This window comes from Dama dama, chromosome 20 (genome assembly GCF_033118175.1).
Source record: "Dama dama isolate Ldn47 chromosome 20, ASM3311817v1, whole genome shotgun sequence".
Lineage (NCBI taxonomy): Eukaryota > Metazoa > Chordata > Mammalia > Artiodactyla > Cervidae > Dama > Dama dama.
In genome coordinates, this window is record NC_083700.1 from 94,195,335 (window position 1) to 94,212,657 (window position 17,323).

The 17,323-nt window shown below is 41.4% G+C and overlaps 1 protein-coding gene and 1 pseudogene across 1 annotated transcript in view; both read left to right on the plus strand.

The window, feature by feature from the left end:
* AGBL4 (AGBL carboxypeptidase 4) overlaps positions 1-17,323 on the plus strand; it is a 1,414,426-nt gene that overhangs the window by 992,557 nt on the left and 404,546 nt on the right. The window lies entirely within an intron of this gene.
* On the plus strand, positions 1,879-2,777 carry LOC133041246 (small ribosomal subunit protein uS5-like; annotated as a pseudogene).

Genomic DNA, 17,323 nt, shown 5'->3' on the forward strand with positions numbered 1-17,323 from the left:
AGGATCCTGGTAGGCTACAGTCCATGGGGTCGCAAAGAGTCGGACACGACTGAGCGACTTTACTCACTCACTCACTCCACAGCCACTTACAAGCTGTGTGACTATGAAAAAGTTATTTAACCTCCTTGAGGCTCCATCTGCTCATCTATAAAATAAAGATAATAATAGTACCTAATTCATGGGCTTGTTGTGAGGATGAAAAGATATATAACACTTAGGCAGGACCTGGAATGTAGCAAGAGCTCAGTAAATGTTATTTTGTTATGATTACTTTTATTCTTTTCATGATGATACTGTTAGTATTCTTTGGTGATTATGATGGCAATACCAGACTCTGGGCTGGGGCAGTGGGCATTCAAAAATATATAAGACATACAGTGCCTACTCTCCATGAGCTTCCAGCCTAACTTTGCCTCAAATTTTACAACTGCAAAGCTAGTAAATAATGAAGCTGGGACATGAACCATAACTGTGGAATTTTAAAATACACTTCTGCTACCTACCACATCCTTCCATTGTAATGTATATCTGATGCTATTGTTGTTAATAGTTTATGTCTACCTTCCCCATAAACTGAGGTCTTGGAGGTGGGAGTTCTTGTGACTCCTGTTTGTGTCCGCAGTGTCCAGCCTGGGACCTGCCACAGAGAGTCAGGTCCTAAGTGTGTTTGCTATTATCAACTGAAGGTCCTGTGTTGGGCCATTCATCTCCTGCTTCCCCTGCCCCAGTCAGGGCCACAGTCCCATGGTTTCTGTCCCTTTCTGTGTGTTCCGTCCCCCCCTCCCCCTCTCCCCATTAGGATTCTGCAGTGAGTGATTCCCTCTGTCATCTCACCGTGAATTGATGACTCGGGCCTGCTGATGCACTGAGCCACATGGCTAATACATCAGCTAAATGGATGCCGAAAACACCACCTGCTCCTTCAGGCAAATGGCACTTTGGAAAATGGAATGTGTAATCAATAGAATTAAACCTTAAGCAGAGCTCTGTACCCATGTCCCTGTGCAGGAGCTTGGCAGGCAAACGCTGGGAAGATTTTTTTTTTTTTCTTTTTTTCTACTCTTTCAAAGCACTTGGTTTGGCACTTGTTCAGCCAGCTCTGTCAGCCCTACCATGGTCAGCATGGTATCCTCAGCATGCTGTCGCTTCTCCTCCTGTTCTGCCTGAGTGTCTTAGTCACTTGGCCTTTATGTCCTATCTCTGGGAGACCTAGAGAGATAGTTTCCAACACACTCAGTGTAGCACGGGCAGCTGGAGTTTGAAGCAAGGAGCCTGATGTCGGGGAGGTCTGGGAGTGACCCGAGGCAAAGACCCTCAACCATACTGCACCTTGACTCATCCGTGAAATGACGGTAATTATTCTCACCTCAGAGGGTTGTTTTGAGGTTCATGTGTCTGAATAGCATATGTGAAGGTTCTTTGTAAACTCCAAAGCCACACATGAAGGTTGGTAGTGGTGGTTTAGTCACTAAGTCACATCCGATTCTTTCGAGCCCATGGACTGTAACCTCCCAGGCTCCTCTGTCCATGGGATTCTGCAGGCAAGAATACTGGAGTGGGTTGCCATTTCCTTCTCCAGGGGATCTTCCCAACCCAGGAATCGAACCTTGGTCTCCTGGATTGCAGGCAGATTATTTACCAACTGAGCTAGCTACAAGGGATGCCCACAAATGAAGATTAATCATTGTTATTATTATTCCAAGGTATGGATAGGAGCATAAACTCCCTTTGTGTTTTCCTTTCCAACCTACCTATCCAAGGAAGTGGCTTTTCAGATATGGCTGAGAAAGCCTAAGATCCAAGTAGTCATCAGCCGAACTTGGTTTTACTCTTTCTAGGATTATGGCAAAAATTAGAAAAAGGAATCCATGAGCTAGGATGGAACTTAAGGATTATTGGTGCCTTTGTCTTCGTGAAAACACCAAACGGGATGACGCTGGTGCTGCAGGAGGGCCCGGAGGGCCCGGGGACCCTGGAATGGGAGGCCGCAGTGGCTTCCGCTGAGGCTTCAGTAGTGGCATTCGGGGCCAGGGCCAGGGCAGAGGCTGCGGAGCTCTCGGAGGCAAGGCCGAGGACAAGGAGTGGCTCCCCATTACCAAGCTGGGCCGCCTGGCCAAGGACATGAAGATCAAATCCCTGGAGGTGATCTACCTTTTCTCTCTGCCTATCAAGGGGTCTGAGATCATTGACTTTTTCTCGGGAGCATCCCTTAAGGATGAGGTTTTGAAGATTATGCCCATGCAAAAGCAGACCTGTGCTGGCCAGCGGACCAGGTTCAAGGCATTTATTGTCATCTGGGATTACAACGGACATGTCTGTCTGGGTGTCAAGTGCTCTAAGGAGGTAGCCACTGCCATCCATGGGGCCATCATCCTGGCCAAGCTGTCCATCGTCCCGAAGAGGCTACTGGGGGGAACAAGATCTGCAAGTCCCACACAGTTCCTTGCAAGGTGACTGGCCGCTGTGGCTCCGTGCTGGTGCTCCTCATCCCTGCCCCCAGGGGCACTGGCATCCTCTGGTCCCTGTGCCCAAGAAGCTGCTGATGATGGCTGGCATAGACGACTGCTACACTTCTGCCAGGGGCTGCACCGCTACCCTGGGTAACTTTGCCAAGGCCACTTTTGATGCCATTTCCAAGACCTACAGTTATCTCACCCCTCTGAAAAGAGACAGTGTTCACCAAGTCTCCATATTTGGAATTCACTGACCATCTTGTGAAGACCCATACCAGAGTCTCCATGCAGAGGACCCAGGCTCCAGCTGTAGCCATCACATAATTTTATAAAGAGAATAATAAAGTGAATGAAACCAGTTAAAAAAAAAAAAGATTATTGGTGAGACTACAGACCTTGCTGTCTATCCTTGTTATGGTTGAGGGTACCACGTCCAGAGGGGAGAAGCATTTGGCCAGTGCCATACTGTGAATTGGTGACACGGCAAGGAATGGAGGCAGGTGGTCTTGTCTTGGCCCAGGAGTCTCTCCATGAAGCTTCCAGGCCAGAAAATCTTTACAGGAGCAGAGGGTGGGAGGACAATCAGGGTCAAGCCCACTTAAAGCCAAGAGCTTGCCCCTCCTTCCTCTGCACTGTGCTGGTATCACCACCCTGAGAGCATAGGTGCAGAGGAGCCCCTTCTTCTCAGAATTCTTACAACACTGTCTTCATCATTTAGTTGGCCTTTAGTTTTATGCAACCTGGTGAGATCCCTTATGCTGCTGTCTTGTATTAGCTAATCCACAATTCTCTAATGGAAGCGATTTTGCCCCCTACTTCCAGAGGACATTTGGCAATGTCTGGAGACGTTTTTGATTGTCAAGATTTGGGAGGGATTATTCCTGGCATCTAGTGGGTAGAAATCATGGCGACTTTAAACGTCCTGCAGTTCATAAGACAACACTTGATGATGAAAAATGATCTGGTCCAAAGTATCATTAAAGTCAATGTTTAGAAACCCTAATCTAGTCCATTTGTAGCGTTATGCTTTTCTATCTTTGGCCAGACCATCAATGGTCTATGAGCTCTGTGTGGACTTCAATGCAATCTTGCTGTGATTCCCTCAGTAGATTTAATGTAGTAGAATCTAAGCAAATATTTCTTGGTGGGGAATGCATAGATGAGGAAAGAGCACCAGACTATAAGCAGGGACCCTTGTTTGGTCAAAGCTTCACCGCCAGCAGGACTAAAGTAATCCTGGACTAGATTAGTGATTTTCAAACTGTGCTCCAGGAAGCCTTAACAATATCTGCATCTGTTTGATTCTATGGCTTTTGAATGTAATTTCTTACGTACAAAGAATTCCGCAGTTGTAAAAATTTGTAAACCACTGAGATAGTTGAACCCTTAAGATACTTTTAGGCCAAAATCCCTCTGAAGACTCCTCAGAGGAGGACATATATAAAGGTTCTATTTTTAACAAACTCAAAGAATGCCTCTGTGATGTCAATTTATATTCTCCAGTCATGGGTTGAGGATGGTGGCCTCTCTGACCCTCCTCTAGTTTGGAGACTGTCCGGCTCCTTACTCTTCTTGTGGCCATGCAGCAAGCCATGAGTCTCTCTTCAGGAATCTGAATATTCAGGAATGAACTCTGGGGGAGATTCCTGCCTATACCTCCAACCCCAGGAGCATTCTCTGGCTCCTGAGGAGGGCCTCAGTCAGGTGCCATTAAGTAATGAGCATTTGGTGTATTTATATACCCAGAAGCATGTATATGCTGGTAATAAACTAATGCAGGAGCTAATAAACTAGTGCAAGAGCAGAGACCACATGAGACCTGGCTCAGTGAGATGCTCTGGTCGCCTCTGAAGGGGGCTGCCTGCTTCATGCCCATTGCAAAAGACCAGAGGAAATATAGCTGAGGGTACTGAGAAAAGTCAAGAAAGGGATTCAGAGAGACAGCTCAAGAAGAAAGAGCAAGTGTTTGATGTTAGTGATGAGTGATGGTGGTTGTCTCTGAGTGAGAAGTAGAATGTTCCATAAACATTCATTTGTAGTTATTATTAGAATGATCATTATTTAGAGTTAACCATTGTCTGGGTTTATAGAGACCAGCAGGATTATATACTAGTAGCTTAATGTAATTGTCAGTGTCAGGCGAGCTACTTGTGTTCATAACATGCTACCTAGTACAGAAACACCGTTTACTCTGGTCCCTCCTATGCTTCTTCCCTGGTAGCTCAGCTGGTAAAGAATCCGCCTGCAATGCAGGAGACCCCAGTTTGATTCCTGGGTCAGGAAGATCCGCTGGAAAAAGGATAGGCTACCCAATCCAGTATTCTTGGGCTTCTCTTGTGGCTCAGCTGGTAAAGAATCCACCTGCAACCTGGGTTCAATCCCTGGGTTGGGAAGATCCCCTGGAGAAGAGAAAGGCTACCCAACTCCGGGATTCTGGCCTGGGGGATTCTATGCACTGTATAGTCCACGGGGTTGCAAAGAGTCAGACACGATTGGACGACTTTCACTTCTATGCTTTCAGGGTTCACGTGGAAAATTGACATCAGAGAGGGACAGGAGTGTGCCCAAATACCACGTCAAATCACTGTGGGAATCAAAATGCCACTGTGCTAATGCCAGGTGGGGACTCTTCGCAACATACTAGTCTGCCTCTTGGGAGAACAATGTTTCCTTCATCTGTGGCACTCTGTCTACAGAGCAGAAAGGCCATTGACATCATTTCATCAAATCTCAACACATTCCTAGGGGAGTGAGGAAAAACACAAGCAAAAGAATGAACAAACAAACAAAGGGAACAAATCACTCCTAGCATTCATACAAAGAAGCCAGACTTCACTAGGGGGTGGGGAATGAGTCCTCCACCCCCACAGTAGGCCTGCTTAACTCTGGAACCTTTCAGCATGACCAGCAATCCAATAAGGCAGTACCCTGGCTGTGCCATTAGCTCATTAGGTGGAGACGAGTGTCTGCATTGATCTGTTTATCTCTCAGGCCCGGCTGCTGGAGAAAGGCCAGCTGTTTCCCTGAGAGCTGACTTTCCTCTTGACTCATCACAGAGCATCAGGGGAGTCTGCTCCTTTGTCCCTTTCAAGCTCAAGGTCACTGGAGTGCAGAGCAGGAGTCAGACCACAGTGGTGCCTTCTGAGAGCTTCAGACATTGCGTCTGCTCCTCCATCCTTTTAATTCTCCCCTGGAGGTGACCCCTTTGGGAAATGAAAAATATGGTGGGAAGTGCTTGGGCTTGCAAGGGGACAGATCTCGGCTTGATACCAGGCACTACTGCTTGCATGCTATCTGTATGACTTTGGGGAAGTCATTTCCCCTTGTGAGCCCCAATGGTCTCCTTTGCAAAACAAGGCTAATAGCACATATAGATTTCTGCAAAGATTTCTTGATATAAATATGAGAGAGAACAGGCACAATATCTAGCTCAGTGCTAGGTGCAGAAGATATACCAGGAAATCTTACCTGAGCTGCCACTTCTGAGAAACAGTGTTTTAGGAATAGTATACATATCTGTCAATCAGGATTTGATCGTGGGATTTTTGTGAGATTGGTATGAAAATATATGGGGGAGTATAGCTCCCCCAAAATATAATTTTGTTCATAGAAGGCTCATTCAGAATGGACAATATCAAGGATATATGATCTTCTACCCTGGACTCAGTTAAAATTTTCAACTTGCCTATATATCTATTGTCTCCTGCGTGGCATTTAGCTCATGAAAAGTACATTGCTTAACGCGTTAATTTTATTTAATGCTTTTAAAAATAGAAAGTAGTTTGTTGAAACACCAAACATTTAACCTCTTAGTCATCAATAATAATGGGGTTGTACTAGATAATATTGGCAAAGTATGTTTTTCCAAGTCACTATAACTGTATTCTTTTTATTTGATTAAATGTTCCCATTTGACTAATATTTCACTTTTCATTTTCTGCATTTCCTTCTTTTCATGCTACTGTCCAATTCTTAATTTAATGCCACGTTTAAACTATAAATATCCTCATTATAGAAATATATAAAAGAATAATTAAATTTATATTGCTGCTAATTCCACAAGTCACCATATCACTGTACTTCTTGCCAACTTTTTTGTGTGTGTTTTTGTGCGATTTTAATAAAAATGGGTATCATACTGCATTTGTCATTTTTTACCCAATGAAATATTATGACCATTTCCTACATTTCAAATATTCTTCAAAAATGTGTTTTAAGAATCACATAATCCATAGCATGTATGTGAATAGCTTATTTAATTACTTCTTCTTATTCCATATTTAGGTAGTTTTCAATTTTTTACTATTACAGTTTAATGAACACCCGTACATATGTTTGCATCTGTCATTATTTCCTTAGAACAGCATTCTTTTTATCCTTATCAAAGGCATTGACAGTAATTTATTGACTACTTTTAAAGAAAAATGACCCCCTCCCAAGTCCAAGGCTTGCATGCTGCTTTGTTAGAGTCTGGGATACCCCCTGGTGGAGGTTACAGAACACAGCCAAAATGCATCACACACACCCTGATAAGGGAATTCAAAGATTCTGGTGCAGAGTCTTTGGAATTCGGCATATGCGAAAGATTTCTCTTTCTTTCCTCCTCTTTTTCTCTCTCTCACATACACATACACCAAAACCACAGGAAATTTAAATGGAATAACCAAACGAAAAAAAAAAAAAACAAGAAAGCTCAGACCTAAAGTTGTTTTCAATTTAAAGCCAGGCTCTGGCTACCCTGCCCCCCTCCCACCCAGGTGCCTACAGCATGACGTTCAGAGGCTGTTTGCTTGGCTAGAGGTGTCCTAGACTAGAACTCTGCCCATTAAGACACTAGATGGAGCCAGATGGGAAAGTTTCTGCTCTCGCTGCAGAGGAACCATTTTCTCTGCTCTTTCCTTTTCAGGAACAGTAGCTTGATATGGCTGGTCTCACAGAAAACCCATTCCTCTAATATTCTTCATATGAGCTGCCCTCAGTCAGTCATTCTTAAAACATTCACCAAGCCCTTGCTCTGAGTCAGCTTTCAGACACAAAGTTGAGTCAAACACAGTCCTTGCCTCCTTCCTCTGGAGGGGTGTACGGGCTGGTGGGAGAGGCCACTTAGTTAATAGGCTGATCTTACTTTACTTTTCTTCGCTCTTTCTAGACTCCAGGCAACAGGGCCCAACACATTGCCTGATCTTGCACTGGAATTCTCTAGCTGCTTGACTTCCTTCTTGCAATGTTCTCTCTCAGAAAAGAGGTTTCCTTTTCTTTCTTTGTATCTAAATCTTAACTTCTATCAGGCTCAATCCAAATGCTTCCTCCCCTGGGAAGCCTTTCCTGATTTTTCCCACACAGAATTCCTCTTTGATTCCTTTAACCCCTTACTTAGTGCACCAGTTCTCAAGCTTTACTATGTATCAGAGTCACCTGGGGACTGGATCCCACTCTCAGTGTTTGCAATTTAGCAGATCTGGGGAATAGCCTAGGAATCTGCATTTCTAACAAGTTCTCATGATGTTTCTAATGGTCTGGGGGGTCAGTGAACACGGGAGATTTGGTCAGAGGTGTGGGTCTGAGATAGCATGTACCCTCCATGTATCCCTTCCACTGGATGTTTGTCTGAATGCTTTATCATAACCTGTAACAAACTGCTAAATGAAGGAATGCCCATTCCAGGGCCTGAGAGTGAGCTCTTGTCTAATACTCGGCACTGAATTGTACGAGGAGACACACATGCTTATGAGGCAAGAGATGTTATTGTGAAGGGACGTCCTGGTGGCGAGCAGCAGTCTTCTTCCATGTTACCCTTCATATACTACTAGGTCATTGAAAAGGGGATGATGGTGATGAGAAAGATGAAGACTTTTTTCTATCTAGTCAAAAATCAATGCAAAACAATGTCCTAAAAGAACCTGTGATGAGGAAACTGTCAAGCACAGCTTTAAGACCTTATGTTGAAAGGAGCTAATGAAAAAGCAGATTGGAAGGTATGGCATCTGCCTGCAATGCAGGAGACCCAGGTTCCATCCCTGGGTCGGGAAGATCCTTTGGAGAAGGGAATGGCAGTCCACTCCAGTATTCTTGCCTGGAGAATCGCATGGACAGAGGAGACTGGCAGACTACACAGTCAATGGGATCGCTAAGGGTTGGACATGACTGAGCGACTTAACACTACACTAGGGAGCACACTATGAGAACCACTTGGTTTTGAGCATTAACATGTGCCAAGTATGATGCTACATGTCAGCGACATCACAGCGACCATCACTGTCCTTGCCCGTAAGGATAGCACAGGCTGGGGACAGGAGAAAGAAACAGGACAACACTTTGGTGTTCCAGAGCCATGTGAGGAGTGCTCCAGAAGCAGAAATACAGATGCACTTAACTGTCCTCATAGTGTTAGGAGGACCAAAACCTTCACAGAGGGAATGGTATTTGAGCTGGCCTTGAAGGATGCCTAAGACTTCATCAGGATCAGAAAGGTCAACAGCATGTGCCGAGGTACCAAAAGCTCCAGCATATTCAGTGTGTGATAAAATATTTATTGGGTGTGGGACATGGGGAGAATGGGCAATATCCTTAGAAATGTGAAGGTAATAGGAGATAGCCTAGAAGACTTGAATGCCATGCTAAAAAGTTTTGATTTCATCCCCCAGATGAATGAAGAAATAATAAAGAAATAAAATAGAGAAATAACATGGTAGAGATTTCCTAATGGAAGAATCAGTCTGATTGCAGTGCAGAGTCTGGACTGCCAGTGGCAAGACGGGAGGGTTGAGACCGGTGAGAAGTCTGTTAAAATTGACTAGGCGAGAAATGATGACAGCTGAACTTGACGAATTTGGGAAGTCTAATGGGCTTGGACTCAATCACACACATCTGAGGGAGAAATGCAAAGGTCTTTGGAGCCATAGGTGAGCTTTGCCTTCCTCCCACTCCTTTCCCAAGCCCCTACCTTTAACTTCTTATCTGACTGTTATAGTTAAGTCCTGTCTGTCTCTGTCCTAGGGCACACACTACCTGAACTTCTCTGCCTCAAATCCCATTTCCTACCAGTGACTATAGCCCTGGTTCTCTCCAAAGTCTCTGTTTCTTTGTCAGATCTGTGTGCAGGTCCCTGACTGGTCATACTAACCTAACTGGGGGGAGGGGGGGGGTCTTAGCTGGGTCTCAGGTTTCTCATCTGTCTGTCTCAACTATCAAGTAGGGGCAGTAATAATTCCTCAATGGCCTTTATTGCAAAATGCAAGAAGATAGGATGATAAATCATCCCTAGACCCATTGGACAAAGATAGGCATTACTGTTGTTGTTGTTGTTGTTGTTCAGTTTCCAAGCTGTGACCCCATGGACTGCAGCATTCCAGTCCCTGTCCCTCACCATTTCCCAGACTTTGTTCAAGTTCATGTCCATTGAATCAGTGATGCCATTCAATGATTCTCATACTCTGTCACCCTCTTCTTCTGCCTTCAATCTTTCCTAGCATCAGGGTCTTTTCCAATGAGTTGTCTCTTCACATCAGGTGGCCAAAGTATTTCAGCTTCAGCTTCAGCATCAGTCCTTACAATGAATATTCAGGGTTGATTTCCTTTAGGATTGACTGGTTTGATCTCCTTGCTGTCCAAGGGATTCTCAAAAGTCTTCTCCAGAACCATAGTTCAAAAGCATCAATTCTTTGGCACTCAGCCTTCTTTATGGTCCAACTCTCACATCCATACATGACTACTGGAAAGACCATACATAGCCTTGATTATATGGATCTTTGTCAACAAAGTCATGTCTTTGCTTTTTAATACACTGTCTAGATTTGTCGTTGTTTACCTTCCAAGAAGCAATCATTTTCTAATTTCATGGCTGCTGTCTACCTGGATATATGTATTCATCCTGAAATGAATTATATCATTTGCAACTATGATCTCCCTATATTCATTTATTCATTCACGTAACAATAGTTTTTCGATTATCTCATATGCTACGAGCTCCATGCTAGGCATATGGAATAACAGAAAGATACAGATTTTGGAATCAGTCCTTGCTATGCCTCCTTTGCCAGCTCTGTGACCTTAAGTAAGTTACTCAACTTCTCTAAGTCTCCATTTCTCTATCTGAAAAATGAAGACTGTGATGTTTTACACATCAGTGCTGTCATGAGGACTAAATGACTTTAATGAGTTAGAGCCTAGACAGTGCCTGATCACATAATCAGTATTTCAGTTCAGTTCAGTCGCTCAGTCGCGTCCAACTCTTTGCGACTCCATGAACTGCAGCACACCAGGCCTCCCTGTCCATCAGTATTTAGTATCAATTTCCTTCCTCCAATTATTCTCATTTTTTCATTCATTCAACAAATATGCAATGTAATATGTACAGGGCACCATGCCAGGCACTGAGGAAGACATAGCCTCATTCTCTTGGAGCTAGCATCCAGCTGGATCAATTATCTTATGAAGACTTCCCAGAGAAAATGACAGGCGAAGACTTGGAAGGTAAATATAAGTTAGTCAGACAAAGATCTGTGAAAGAATGTTCCAGGCTGGTTTTAGACTCCAGAAGCCTGAGACTATCAGGAATACTGGAGAAAGTCAAAGCAGTTCGAGATGGCTAGAGCATTGTTGAGGACTGAAGAGAGCAGAAGCCACTCAGGACACCAATTCAAAAAAATGAATTTTTCTACTGAGAAAAATACGCTTCCAGAGGGTTTTGGCAGGAGAATGACACGGTCAGTTTTGCATCTTAGAAAGATAGCTCTGAATTCACTGTGGAGATTACTGGAGGCAGAGACTTCAAGCAAGAGATTATTGCAGTAATCAACATGAGAAATTATGTAGTCTTTAACTGAGATAGTAGCTGTAGGAATGGAGAAGCAGACATTTTAAGATCTGTTCATGATAGGATACCAGAGAGAAAGCTAAATAGTGGGGGGCATTCTAGAATGACACCTAGGTTTCTAATCCGAGTAATCAAGAGAATAGTGATGCCATACCCTGAGCTAAAGACAGGTCACTAAGGGGAGGAGCAAGTTTTGGTAAAATTCATGACTTCAGTTGACATGGATTTTGAGGTACCTGTGAGACATCATTCTGGCGGTACTGGGGTCATGTTCTCAGGTCACTCCATGCTCTCAGTCCATCTTTCTTCCCAGTTGGTCACATGGGCCAAAGATGGGTATTCCTGGCAAACAGACAGTGTAGAAGCCATTTTGAGTGAAAGGGATCCAGACTCTGCATGGGGAATCAAGATTTGAGGACCAATGGCAGAGTTTAGAGAAACAGTTTACTTAAAAGTTGACCTCATATTAATGAACTAGAATACCTATCTAATAAAGATCTGAGTATACATCAGGGTTTGGGTGTCACATTTCCTGAATGAACAATCCCAGCATCTTGTAATGATGAATTTTTTGCTGATTTGGCAATTTGCATGAAAGGTTTCATAGAGATTTAAAAGTTATATCATCCCTGATTGTACATTTAACAAATCCTTTTAAGGGAAAAGAATAAGGTTATAGTCACTCATTCATTTATTCATTCTTCACACACTCACTAAGCAGAAGCATATAACTAGGCTCTGTACCAGTCTAGGAACACAGAAATAAAGGAGTTCCGGTTGGTGAAAGTTTCAAGTCTAGTGGGGAAACAGGTGAGTAAATGGACAATGGCAAGTCAATGAGAGAAATACCAGCATAGATGCCAAAAACAGGGTAGAGTGGACAGCACAGGCAAAGGGGGCCCTAAGGAAACTGGGGCTCATGATGTTATTTATACCTCACCCACAGGGTTTCTTTCAGCTTTGAGGAAATACTGTTACCCAATATTTAATAAATAATTCATTCTTTTTGTCAAAAGGTTATTTGCAAGTCTCTGAGTAATACATTTGGATTATTGGGATAAATCTGACAGCTTTGGTGGTCATCAGCAAGGTTTTCTTGTCTCCCACAGCTGGTATTCAGAGAAAATGACCCCTGGAATACTGTTTATCCCTGGCACCAAGACATAAAAAGAGAAAGAAAGATAAAGAAAAATAAAATATTTTCTTCATGTGTAGAATACTAATGTTCTCCTTATGAAGAAGAAAATCATTTTAAAATACATAATAAAATAACTGCTATGAGCTTCCGTGTTCCTGGAGTGTGCGGGCCTGAGGACTAGAAAAGAATCACTTGCCCCTGCTTCACGCGAAAGAGGCAGCATGGAATAGCAAATGGGATTTGGTGTCATACTGACCTCAAAGTCTTTGTGACCTTGAGAATCAAGTCACTTTTCATAGCTCAGATCCAGTTCTTTCATTCACAAAACATATATTTATGTAATATAAAGTGTACCTCAGAGGACAGTCTTGGGAATTAAATAAAATGATATTTGGCAAGTCTAGTACAGTATTTAGATTTTTTACATTTTATTTATTTTATTTTTTATTTCACTGGCTGTCCCTAGTGGTTCAGATGGTAAAGAATCTGCTTGCAATGCAGAAGACCCAGGTTTGATCCCTGGGTCAGGCAGATCCCCTGGAGAAGGCAGTGGCAACCCACTCCAGTATTCTTGTCTGGAGAATTCCACTGACAGAGGAACCTGACAGGCTACAGTCCATGGGCTCACAAAGAGCCAGACACGACTTAGCCACTAGCACTCTCACTTTCATAGTTGCTCTACAATGTACAGCACAGTGAATCACCTTACAGGTACATGCATCCTGTCTTTTTGGGTTTCCTTCCTATTTAGGTCACCACAGAGCACCAAACAGCTTTCAGTGTTTTACAGGAGGCTTCCGTTAGTTATCTGATCTGTACATAATAGTGCATATGTGTCAATCCCAGTCTCTCAACTCATCCCACTTCCCCCTTGCCCTCTTGGTATCCATACATTTGTTCTCTATGTCTACGTCTCTATCTCTGCTTTGCAAGTAGGTTCATCTATACCATTCTTCTAGATTTCACATGTATGCATTGATATGTGATATTTGTTTTTCTCTTTCTGATTTACTTCACTCTCTATGACAGTCTCTAGGTCTATCTACATCTCTGCAAATGGTACAATTTTGTCCCTTTTTATGGCTGAGATAATATTCCATTGTATATATGTACCACATCTTCTTTATGCATTCCTCTGCTGATGGACATCTAGGTTGCCTCCATGTCCTGGCTGTTGTAAATAGTGCTGCAATGAACACTGAGGGTGCAAGTAACTTTTTCACTTACAATTTTCTCTAAGTATATGCCCAGGAGTGGGATTGCTGATCATATGGTAGTTATAGTTTTAGTTTTTTAAGGAACCTCTGTACTGTTTTCCATAGTGGCTGTATCAATTTACCTTCCTACCAACAGTATAAGAGGGTTCCCTTTTCTCCATACCCTCTCCAACATTTATTGTTTGTAGATTTTTTGATGATGGCCATTCCAATTGGTGTGAGGTGATGCTTCCTTGTAGTTTTGATTTACATTTCTCTAATAATTAGTGTTATTGAGCATCTTTTCATGTGTCTGTTGACCATCTGTATACCTTCTTTGGAGAAATGTCTATTTAGGTCCTCTGCCATTTCTTGATTGAGTTGTTTGTTGGTTGGTTTGTTTTTTGATAGTGAGGATAGTAAGCTGCATGAGCTGATTTTTTTCTCAAGCTTATTGAGGTATAATTTGTATATTTAAGCTATACAGCTTGAAATTTTGATAAATATATATATATATGGTAAAATAATCACCACCATCAAGCTAATTAACATATCCATCACTACACATAGTTACCTTTTTTTTTTCTCTAAAGAGAACAGTTAAGATCTACTCTCTTACCAACTTTCAAATATACAATGTGGTGTTAACTACAGCCACTATGATGTATATTAGTTCCTCAAAACATATTCATTTTTTAACTGATAGTTTGTACCCTTGAGCAATCATCTCCCCATTTTCCCTGCCTCCCAGACCCTGACAACTACCATTCTACTCTGCTTCTATGACTTCAATTATTTTTGATTCTTCATGTAAGTAAGATTATGCAGTATTTGTCTTTCTGTGTCTTGCTTATTTCATTTAGTGTAATATCCTTCAAGTACAACCATGTTGTGACAAATGGCAAGTTTTCCTTCTTTTCCAAGGCTGAATAATATTTCATGTGTGTGTGTGTGTGTGTGTGTGTTTGTATCATATTTTCTTTACCCATCCGTTAATTGACATTTCAGTTATTTCCATATCTTCGCTACTGTGAATAATGCTGCAATGAATATGGGAATGCAGACATCTCTCTAAAATATTGATTCCAAATACCTACAAGTGAAATTGATGAATCATAAGGTATTTCTGTCTTTTTTTTGAGGACTTCCATAGTGACAGTGTTGTTGTTGTTTTGTCGCTAAGTCGTGTCCAACTCTTTTGCAACCCCATGGGCTGTAGCTACCAGGCTCCTCTGTCCATGAGGTTTCCCAGGCAAGACTACTGGAGTGGGTTGCCATTTCCTTCTACAGGGTATCTTCGTGACCCAGAGATTGAACCTGCATCTTCTGCATTGGCAGAGGGGTCTTTACCACTGAGACACTGGGGAAGCCCAATAGTGACAGTACTGATTTACATTTCCAGTGACAGTGCAAGAGTTCCCTTTTGTACATCCTCACAACCCGTATAGCTTTTAATAATAGCTATACTAACATATGTGAGGTGGTGCCTTATCGTGGTAATGCGTTTGACTTGCATGGCCCTGATGAGTAGTGATGCCGAGTACCCTTTCATATATCTGTTATCCATTTGTATTTCTTGTTTTAATTTTTTTGAGAAATATCTGTTCAGGGTCCTTTGCCCATTTTTAAACTGTTATCTTTTTCTTTACTATTAAGTTATGTATATATTGAGTTACATATATATTGAGTTATGTATATGAGTTGCTTATATATTTTGTATATTAACCCATTATCAGATATATGATTTGAAAATATTTTTCCCATTCCACAGGGCAACTTTTTACACTGTTGGTTGTTTCCTTTGCTATGCAGAAGCACTTTAATCTTGATGCAGTTCTATTTGTCTATTTTTACTATTGTTGCCTATGCTTTTTGTGTAATATCTAACAAACTCCTTGTCCAGATCAGTGTCAAGAATCATTTTTCCTAATATTTTCTTCTAGTAGTTTTACTTTTAATCTATTCTAAATTGATTTCTGTATATTATGTGAGATAAGGACCAATTTCATTTCTCTGCATGTTGCTGTCCAGTTTTCCTCATATCATTTATTGAATGAAGTATCTTTCTCCATTTTGTGTTATTCGCACCCTTGTTAGGGGTCAGTTGGCCTCAAGTCTATGGATTTATTTCTGGGCTGTCTATTTTCTTCTATTAGTGTATATGTCTCTCTTATGCCAGCAGCATACTACTTAGATGACTGTAGCTTTGTAATGTATTTTGGAATCAGGAAAAGTGATGACTCCAACTTTGTTCTTTTTGCTCAAGATTGCTGTCTCCTACGATTCCATATGAAGTTTAGGATTTGTTTTTCTATTTCTGTTAAGAATCCCATTGGAATTTTTTTTACGGATTGTACTGAATCTGTAGATCACTTTGGATAGTATGGAAACCTTATTGCTAATTATTCCAGTCCATGAATATGGACGTCTTTCCACCTGTCTCTCTCTTCTTTGGTTTCCTTCAATAGTGTTTTGTGATTTTCGGTGTCTAAGTCTTTTACCCCCTTAGCTAAATTTATTCCTAAGTGTTTTATTCTTCTTGTTGCTATTGTGAATAGAATCATTTCCTTAATTTTCAGTTTCTGTAGTTCAGTGTTATGGAAACACAACAAATTTTTGTATGTTAATTTTGTATATTACAACTTTAATTAATTAATTTATTAGTTCTAAGAGATTTTTTGTTGAGCTTTTATATGCTTAATTTTTTTCTATATTTAAAAAAATGTACATGGTTATGAACTAATGCATAACATGCCCACATTTGGGCAAGTAACTTTAACTTGTATTCATCTTTTCTGACTTCAGTGTATTTTATTGTAATACTCATTGAAAATACACTCACTTGCTGCTTATGAAATATGGAAATTTTTTAGGATTTTGCTTGCATAAATGAGATAACAGGTCAGAGTATATTAATTTAAACATTTGAGAAATCCAGGGTTGAATATTTGCTGTAGTCTTTGGATCAATTGTGATCTGTTGATACCAAATGCCCATTTACATAGGTATGTAAGATGCTCGAATTTTATCAGTTTGATCCTTAGAATTCCTAAATGTGTCTTCATGGTATAATTCCCAGAGTATGATAATTTATTTTTCTGAATCAGTAGACAGGACACATATAAATACAATAAACAAACTAAGACAAGTAGTATATCAGAGAGCTTGGGATCCATTTGGTTGAGCTCAATATTTATTATGTACCTGTTTGAAAAATATCCAGACTAGAATTTGAATCTTAGTCCTACTACATAGTTATATGTTTTATTATCTTCTATGAGTCAACAGACTCCTTACTAATTGATTGGGAATAATATTAAATACCCTCAATGACCATAAATGTGATTAAGTTAAATAATGAAAAACAGTGATTCTCACCCTTAGCTGTGCCGTAGTATTACCTGGGAATGTTTTAAAACATACCCCTTCCCCTAAAGTCAAACTTAGTTAGTTTGGTGTTGGGTCAGAGCGTCAGCAGTTTTTAACACTGAAGCTTTTAGCACCACATCACAGTTCACTGTGGGTAACATTTGCACCTAGACGTATTACTGGGGTTCCAGTCTGACTCAGCACTAACTCTCATGTGGCTATAAGCAAAGCCTCTTTCTCTCATTAGTACTTGACTTTCCTCATCCATTAAACAGCATCATCAACAATATCAAATGTGGTTCATAGCACCGCTTGTACCCACCTTGCAAGGCTGCTAGGACATAAAAGAATG